General features: G+C 31.7%; 1 protein-coding gene across 2 annotated transcripts in view; it reads left to right on the top strand.

Annotated features, from left to right (window-relative positions):
- Positions 1–9,093, top strand: part of Il1rapl1 (interleukin 1 receptor accessory protein like 1) — a 1,306,889-nt gene that overhangs the window by 405,514 nt on the left and 892,282 nt on the right. The window lies entirely within an intron of this gene.

The following is a 9,093-nucleotide window of genomic DNA, read 5'->3' as shown; positions in this document are numbered from 1 at the left end:
CCTCAGCTTCTTTCAGCCTTCCCTAATTCAACCACAGGTGTCAGCTGTTTCTGTAGCATATTCTCTTTTGAAGCAATCATGAAGAAGATTTGGTTTTCAAATGTCTTCCAATAAAAGTTTTATAAATGTGAGTTTCATTGCAGCATTAAACTTCATCAAATAACTTATTTGAGTACATGAAGTTACTAACTCAAAGATATTTGAATTTTAGGTGACTTCCTATTCTTTTAAAAATATTTTAATTCTAAATATATCAATTTTTAAAATTATGGATAACTGATGTATGATTTATATAAAATTCTCTGAGATCGAGGAAAATGATTGTAGACACCAAAATAAATTGTTAGTAGTTTGGAAAGAGCTAATTTTACCACTCTATTAAACCTTTGAACCATGAACACATGATATATCCCATTTACATGCTTATGTTTTAATTTATTTTCTGAAATTGAGAAATAGTTGCATAAATGTTCAACTTATTCTTTTAATATATTCTTTCTGTATGAGTTAACTTCTAAAATAGAAGATTAAATTCTTTTAGGTTTTACATGGTGATGATATTAGTGAATTTGGAAATTTGAGACAAAAAAGATCAAATTAAAACTTTCACATTTTCAATTTTACATTTCTGTCTTCAGGGACTGAATATAAATTTCAAGCTTGGTTGCTTAGGAATAAAGAGCTTTAGCAAAGATAGTAGTTTGTGCAAAATAATAATTATATAGAAGTCTAGAAACAATCTTATTGAAAGAATTAAAAGTGTTCAGGAGAAAGGGAAAGTTAGGAGAAGGCCAAAGAGAAGGTGAATGCTAATTCAAAGTACTAATGAGAATGAATCTTAGTGACTGTTTTTGACTGAGTGATGCAACTTCATAAAGTCTCAATTGTAACATCATATCCGTACCTCCTTTCCTGGTATTAATTTGTTTTCTGTTCAATCCTAACATGCTAGATAATGCGTTTATTTTTAGAAGAATGCGTTGGTTTTGTAAGAATAATACTGAGTCTGTTTTGAAATGAAAGGTTTAAATCTAGTAATCTCTTTGAATTCTATTTTTCAAGGGCAAAAAGTTCTAATATGTTTCCTAACCTACCACATTTTGCATTATTTTTTAAAATTTTGTATTGTTAGTTCTTTACACTTAATGAAAGCAATAATGTGTTACTTATTCACATAACTTAAAAAAATAATGTCAAGCTTGTTTGGGAAGAAGAAGCAGAACTTCTTAGATATACAAATCAAGTTACTTATTTTTGTTTTATAACTGTTATTACCCATTTCAGATAATAGTTAAGCAAAATTAAGCCAATTCTACTTCAAATGAAGAAGTCGTTAAGCATTCTTAAAAGCTATTCCCAAAAGCCCATTACAATTTGAGGTTTTAAGACATACTTTGCTTCTATTTTATATTCTTATTTGCATTAAGAATGAGTAGATGTTAAGGTAAAAATCTCCCATTAAGATGGAGGACTGCTACTGTAGACCAGTTCAGATTTTAATAAAGCAATGAACATTTACATGTCCTTATTATTTTCATTATCCAGCTTCTAAGCTATACTGATGTATAAGCAGGGTCTTTGTAGTGGCATCCAAACAAGGACAAAATGATAGTTTCTGCATCTAGAGTATTAATGACTGATTTTAACCATCTTAGTCACTGATAGAAGATAATAAAGATAATTTAGTAAGAAAATTCTATGATATTTTTATAAAGATCATCTATGAGTTGATTGTTCATTAGACCAATACAGTTCCCATTTGACAGGTGACTTGACTTCTTCAGCCTATTCCAGGATAGACTTCCCATTTTATTGTCTTTCTTTTAAATACTTTTCTTCTGTTCTGTTAATTTTAGTGGTTGGAAATAACATACATTAATGCTCCTTATATATTGAATTCAGGAATACTTCATTTTAAATTGAAAATGTTATGAAATTATGAGACTAATATCCAATATATATGAAGAACTCAAGAAGCTGGACTNCAGAAAATCAAATAACCCCATTAAAAATGGGGTACAGAGCTAAACAAAGAATTCTCAACTGAGAAATGCTGAATGGCTGAGAAGCACCTGAAAAAATGTTCAGCATCCTTCCATATAACTTTCACAGTAAATTCCTGTATCCTTCACTACATTAAACTAAGGAGAATCCATTGTGATGCACTTTTAAGATACTGAAGCCTTAGGCTGGGCGTGGTGGTGCATGCCTTTAATCCTAGCACTCAGGAAGCAGAGGCAGGCGGATTTTAGAGTTTGAGGCCAGCCTGGTCTACAAAGTGAGTTCCAGGACAGCCAGGGTTATACAGAGAAACCCTGTCTTGAAAAAACAAACAAACAAACAAACAAACACGATACTGAAGGCTTTATTTTGGTATTTTGCTGTCAGATTCACCTGCTTTCCTACAATTATTGTCAAGCAAGGTAAATATTGCTTTTCTTTCTTTCTTTCTTTTTCTTTTTTGATACCCTCCTTAGTACCTTTTCCACACACACCCATACAAAATTGGGAAAGAAAACAACAAAAGCACTTGTGGTCTCTTCTCACAACTCTGTAATTAAAATTCCATATTATATTTACATACTTCTTTTATTCCACCAATCCGCATATCCACATTTAATGTTTAATTTAAAGTTTTTTTTCTTCTATTAGTAATATATACACATGAATGTCCACACACATACTTGGAATCAAACTAAGTGGGTTTTCAATTCTGTTCCCACTCTTCATTGCAAATACAGGCAAAATATCTTCTTGGTTAACTGGTTGAATAAAATGAAAATATAATGCTTTTGGCATATAATGTGATAAATGTAGGTACTAATGTGGATTTTATCAGGTTGTCTGAAAATAGAGTACAAGTTATTTACATTATTTGGACATGCTCTTCTTAAATGGCATAACACAAGGTATACCTGATTTCATTTCATAATGTCCCCAATTACATATATTAATTCAAACACTTACATATAACTTATAAATAGAAGACACTGACAAAATAAATATTCACATGCCCTCTCCTCTGAAAAACCTTACCATTCACAGTTTGAAGACAAAATATGAGAAAGGAGATATATTCTAGAACACAAAGGTGTCAAACATTAATTGTAACAGAAATACTCTATTCTAGGCTCTTTAATCAACTGTGAATCATTAAATATAAGCTTTGAAGGTAGTGACATTAAGTGAGCTATCAGTTTTAACACACTTTATTATGGGGTATAGAATAATTGTAAAGTACTAGTGACAAGATATAGAAGAATCATTCATGAAATTCTTCAAAATATTACATTTTAAAACAGAAGAAACAGGAGTTAAGAAATCCTTCCAAATTGTACAGATAGAAGGTACACCAAAGACCATATAAAATTGACATTTTGTGAAATGTTGCTAACATAGAGGAGTCCAAATGAGAATGAAAGGAAAATAGCAGGGATGGAAAACAGGGCACATGCACACACATCCTGGAATACTCAAAGGATTAGTAATTAAGTAATGAATATAACAAATAAAAGAAAATTACCATAACTTCAAATATATATATATAGTTAATTCCTAATGAGAAAAACAGGGCTAACTAACTTGGATTAGCAAACTCAGAAATCTATATAAATATATTTGAATGAGATTTTATATTTTATATTTGGTTGGGAGAATTTTAGTTAATATTTTATATTTTTTCAGTTTTCCATGACTCACAGACACTTTTAAAAATGATATTAGCCTGGATTAAAAAAATAGTCATACTTAATAAATATCCAAATTGTGGCATTTGTTTTAAATTAAGCATAATGTCTCATGCATTTTGTTAAGAGTTAATTTTTAGCTTAACAACTTATAACTTGTTTTGTATCATAAGGAGATTCATGGAATTAACTGAAATCATTGATTTAGTATTTTTACATGAAATTGATTTATTTCTATGTCATGCATTTGATTAACATTTACTCTAGTTTAACAAAACAAGTTAAGACTTATCTTTAATTTCTGGAAATTGTCCAAGTGTCTTCTGGTAAAATTATAAAAATTCAGGGCTTTGAATATTTCTTCTTCACTTCTGTCTGTAACTGATGATATAAGAATGTTCACCTTTCAAAATGATTAAATATCAGTTTCCCTTTTTAATATAAAATTTCTGATAGTTCAAAAAAGTGTTAGCTCTAGATAGCTTTAATGAAGACTAAAGAAAACCAACATGAATTTAAAGGAAAATACAAACTAAAATTTGTTTTAAATAAGTGAAACAGGTTTTATTTTGAAAGTACAGTTGGATAAATAATATAATTTATAAAGGAAAAAAGTAAGATCTGTTTTTCATAGTACACCCTATAGTTAACTTCAGGAAAATTAAATATATAACAATAATAACAAATCTATGAACAGACTGAAAAAAAACTTTTTGTGATTTTTTTTAATATATCAATGTAAAAGAAATTGATTATTTGTTTTTTACCATTTATATGAGAAATATATGCTGTAAGAAGGCTAATGCACATAATGACATTATACTCATTAGTAGATGATTTAAATATTCAAATGGCTATTATACCTAAATATTTCAATATGCCATAGTATAAATCTATTTTTGCTGTCATTTGTATGTCATGTATATAGCTTCTTTTTCTGTCTTTGACTACCTTCTGTAGAAATTCCCCCAGCTGCCAGTCCAAATTTCTCACCCAGACTCAGGGACTCTCATCACCTATCCAACAGGGTATTCAGGCTGCCAAGTTGGCATCAAGTCTCTTATTAGCTTCAAGAAGACTTGAGACAGAAACTGTCAACACTTCCTCTTTGGCATCTATGTGACTGTGAAGACTGATCACATTTTAGTCAAAAGAATCTTGTCTACTGATAGTTGAAGAAAAGCATGTTCTATTAAAGAATATTTCTATTTTACCATGTTCACAAATATAAAATTATCAATTACTTGTGTTACTCTTTCTGTGGCAACTTAAAGTAGGGATTCTGCAGCAACTGAAGATGGGAGGAAAAAAATGTAGATTTTCCAGACATGATTTAATACTGTAAAGAATACACAGTCAATAAAATTTGAAACTGCACAAGTAAAGCAGCAACCATTATCATTTGTGGAAATTGTTAAACAAATATGAATAAAAACTTCACAGTTTTCCTATTTTAAGTAAAAGAGCTATGAAAAACAAATTTGTCTCAATTTTCTGTTGGCTTAGATATCTTTTATACTGCTTGAAAATATTGTCAAAATTGATATGTCCTTTTAATCAAATCTAAGATCATTAAATTTAGAGCCTTTATAGGATAATAAAACACAATTAGTTTATTATTACTTTTGAGTATGCATTTGTAATTCATTCTCTGTTAATGCTATCACCAGTAAAATACTGAATTTTCTCATCTACTTCAATGATATTGATTAAACAGTAGTATGTGAATGACAGTGGATCAAATCTTATTACACAAAAAATGCCAATTTTCCACAATTTATTAAAAGTATCCCTTGGCAAATGGCTCAGGGATCATATGATGCTGAAAATATGCAGTTATATATAATCCATTCTTGAACGACTTAGAACTTTCAAATTGTACATGCTGTGGCTTCTTAGAAATATTCATAGCATTCATCTTGTCCTACAAGTGTTTGAACACCAAACACCTTCTGCACATTTCATCTATAAATATTTATTCAGACTCTCATATTGGAGTAGAATTTTAAAACTGCTATTATACTACATTGAATATGAGGTACAAAAATCTCTTTATTGTGTAACAATAGTTGCTGCTGATGCAAATAACAATCACCCTTTTTAAAGGACATTTTCTTGAAGATAAAAAGTTGAATGAGATTGTAAACACTTTTCTGCTCTGCATCAGCTACAAATTATGGCTTCCAGTTGATATTTCATATATAATTATATACAAATATAATCAGTTCAAGCATTTTTTTCTTGGGATACAATGGTATTTTACATTTGATATTTGATACTTCTGCAGTCTAACATAGACATAGAAGTCTGCAGTCCTAACTGCTTGTTGAAAAGTTCAAGACAAGCGCAAGCCCAAGGCTTCTCTGACTACAGAGTGTGTTGACTACTAGCCTGCAAATGTTAGTGACATGCTATTTCAACAACAATAATAACAACAACAACAATAAATTAAAATTAAAATTACATAAATTTACCACTTTACAAATTTTATTGTGGACAAAATCAGTCCAAATCTAGCGACTTGTCACTGATTAAACGAACTCTAATTTCTTATGAGATTCTCTTCCAGAATTCTCATTGTACTAAAAAAGAACTTCTGTCTGAATCAATTACTGTTTTTATTGTCTGTGTGCTCCAAATGAATTAATGATTCATATTGTAATGATAGGATGTTACTGTGGTTAGCACAGGAAATAAAATCATTAACTATAAGATAATTTATCTTGAGGACTTCTGAGCTAAAAAACAGAATCTTTCATGTTTCAGTGTTCATAATTTTGTAACTTGTATTACACTGAATTCTCCTCATATATCTAGGCAAATATTTGTATCAAGCAAGCATAAATACATAAAACATTATTTTAACATCGATACTATTTCCACGACTGAATATGATCTCATCAGTAATGTCCAGGCAAATTTCAAAAATGCATTGTTTAGGCTTTATCAGAGTCTAATTGACTTATCTTATATAGCAAAAATCATTGGTTATTAAGCTAGTGCAAGAAAGGTTCAATCATAGTACATTGAAGTAAGCATTTAATTCAATGTACAAGTACATATTTTCAGATAAACTTTTCCTTTGCTATTGTATTCCTTCCACTTTGGTTTTATTAGTTGAATTCTAAGTCTTATAAAGTTCTTTGCTAATATATCTATAGTTTCTACTTTCATTTGGTGAAAGTAGAATAAATAAAGAGACTATGCTGACGGTTATAAGCAGAATCTGATGTGTGTTATTCATTCCCATCCTTAAGAGTTGACTCATCCACAGAAATGTAGCACTAATTCGTCTCAGTGACTCACTTTAATTCATGCTTTTCAAATTTTTCATTTCATTTTCAATATAGACAACTTTTATTTGCAGTTGAGTTTGTGCATTTTGCATAATTTGCAATTGTGTAGGTATATTATATATCAATAAACATAGTTTTTAGGAAAAAACACAGCAGAGTGTTTAACAAGTAGATACTGGTCAAGGAAGAATACAGAATATCTAGTGAGTAGGCATATTTTATTCCAGAATGTTTACTGTTTAAAAAAAAATCCAGTTGCCAAAACTGTCTAGTAAGTGATACATCGGAAGTCATCCATTGGTGTGTTTCCTTAGTCTACTTCTTTGAGAATCTCATTATAAAATCAGTCAATAGCACCTGTTAAACACTGCATTTCACATGAATAAAGTGTTTCCTTTCTCTGTATAAACTGGAATTATCCTTGAGGTACCTTTTTTGAGTAATCTTCCTATATTGTCTGGGAAGGTAAAAATGTTCTGAGTAGCTCAAGCAAAAGATAGGTAGAAAGTCACCTCAGTGTTGCTTCTCTTTCTATGCTCTAGACTTTATATAATAAAATGTATCCAAAATTATTTCAGGAGCTGATAGAAATACTTAGAGAAAATACCCTATAAAAATCATTAACAATAATGGACTAAATGGTGACCCCAGAAGTCACAGTCTCCAAAAGATTCTCAATGTAGTTTAATGGACAACTAAATCCTCAAACAACAGTTTGTAGATTGGGTTGTCTCACTGATCTATCCTTTCACCATAGTTTGAATGTTGGCAGTCAAGACACATAGGTCAGTTACAATGTACTTTCTTAGAATGTCCAAGTAAATCTGTTCCTTCCTCAGGAAAAAATATTCAGTGAATCAATTTTATAAATCCAAATGAAGATGATCTGTGGGATATTAAAAGTATAGATACTTCAGTCTTGTATCAGTTTGATCAAATTAGAATCTTCCACAGGTCATCCCAGTCAGTGTTCAGCAATGTTCCGAGTGCTAGTGGAATAAAGAAATGAAAGAAACAGACCATATTTTTTAAAATGTGATTTTCTCATATCGGCTGGTGTATGATGTCTAGTTGTTGGAATGCACCAGCTGATACGAGAAAATCACGTTTTCAAAAATATGGTCTGTTTAGAGCTGATATGAGGCCCCCAACACATATACAGCAGGGAACTGTTAGATCTTGACTCAATGAGAGAATATGGACTTCACCTTCAAAGGACTTGAGGCCCCAGGGAGTAGGGAGGTGTGGTGGGGTGGGAGTGGGGTGTAAGAACATCTTCTTGGAGACTGGGGGATGAGGTATAGCATATGGAACAGTCAGAGGGCAGATTGGGAGGGGGGTTAAAAACTGGACTGTAAAAAAAAGAGTAAAGAAAAAATTCTATCAAAATATATGATTTTCTTTTTTTATTTTTGATATTAGCCTTTTATTTTTTCCAATTTTATTAGGTATTTACTTCATTTACATTTCAAATGCTATCCCAAAAGTCCCCTATACCCTCCACTCCCTGCTCCCCTACCTACCTACTCCTACTTCTTGGCCCTGGCGTTCCCTTCTATGGGGCATATAAAGTTTGCAAGACCAAGGGGCCTCTCTTCCCAATGATGGCCGATTAGGCCATCTTCTGATACATATGCAGCTAGAGACACAAGCTCTGGGGGTACTGGTTGGTTCATATTGTTGTTCCACCTATAGGGTTGCAGAACCCTTCAGCTCCATGGGTACTTTCTCTAGCTCCTCTATTGGGGGCCCTGTGTTCCATTCAATAGCTGACTGTGAGCATCCACTTCTGTGTTTGTCAGGCACTGGTATAGACTCACAAGAGACAGCTATATCAGGGTCCTTTCAGCAAAATCTTGCTGGCATATGCAATAGTGTCTGCATTTGGTGGCTGATTATGGGGTGGACCCCTGGGTGGGGCAGTTTCTGGATGGTCCATCCTTTTGTCTCAGCTCCAAACTTTGTCTCTGTAACTCCTTCCATGGGTGTTTTCTTCCCAATTCTAACAAGGGGCGAAGTGTCCACATTTTGGTCTTCATTCTTCTTGAGTTTCATGTGTTTTACAAATTGTATCTTGGTTAATCTAAGTTTCTGGGCTAATATCCACTTAT

This window comes from Mus pahari, chromosome X (genome assembly GCF_900095145.1).
Source record: "Mus pahari chromosome X, PAHARI_EIJ_v1.1, whole genome shotgun sequence".
NCBI classification, from domain to species: Eukaryota; Metazoa; Chordata; class Mammalia; order Rodentia; family Muridae; genus Mus; species Mus pahari.
Note: the sequence above shows the minus strand (reverse complement) of the source record. Positions and strands in the feature narration are given on the sequence as shown.